The following is a 451-nucleotide window of genomic DNA, read 5'->3' on the forward strand; positions in this document are numbered from 1 at the left end:
ATGCTAAGCTAAACAACAAGCTAGGAGGGTTTACTTACTGTTATAAAGCTTGAAAGGCGCAATTCTTGATCAAAATCTAACTTTTGTAGTGAGAGAGAAAGCTCTAAAGGTGTGAAAAAGGTTCAAATGGAGACCATTCAACCCTTATATAGGGTTGAGTTCATGGCCAGGTGGGGATCCACCCAATCCCGACATCAAACGGAGTTTACGATTTACCCGATTAAATGGTCGTAACGCGACTTAGTCGTAAACTAGAAATTTTTCCAAAAGAAATTGAGGGTATTTCACGTGACTTTATTGCTTTCAGACGCATATGAAAAATACAACAATAACCCAAATTGATTTACTTAACTCAAAAGTTAACGGAAAACTTTAATAAAAATAACTTTTTATTTACGGAAGTGGGTTACATTGACTGAATAAATTTCGAGTTGTCACAACAACTCATTCA

The sequence above is a fragment of the Lactuca saligna genome, chromosome 4 (assembly GCF_052625555.1).
Source record: "Lactuca saligna cultivar CGN05327 chromosome 4, ASM5262555v1, whole genome shotgun sequence".
In the NCBI taxonomy this organism is placed as follows: domain Eukaryota; kingdom Viridiplantae; phylum Streptophyta; class Magnoliopsida; order Asterales; family Asteraceae; genus Lactuca; species Lactuca saligna.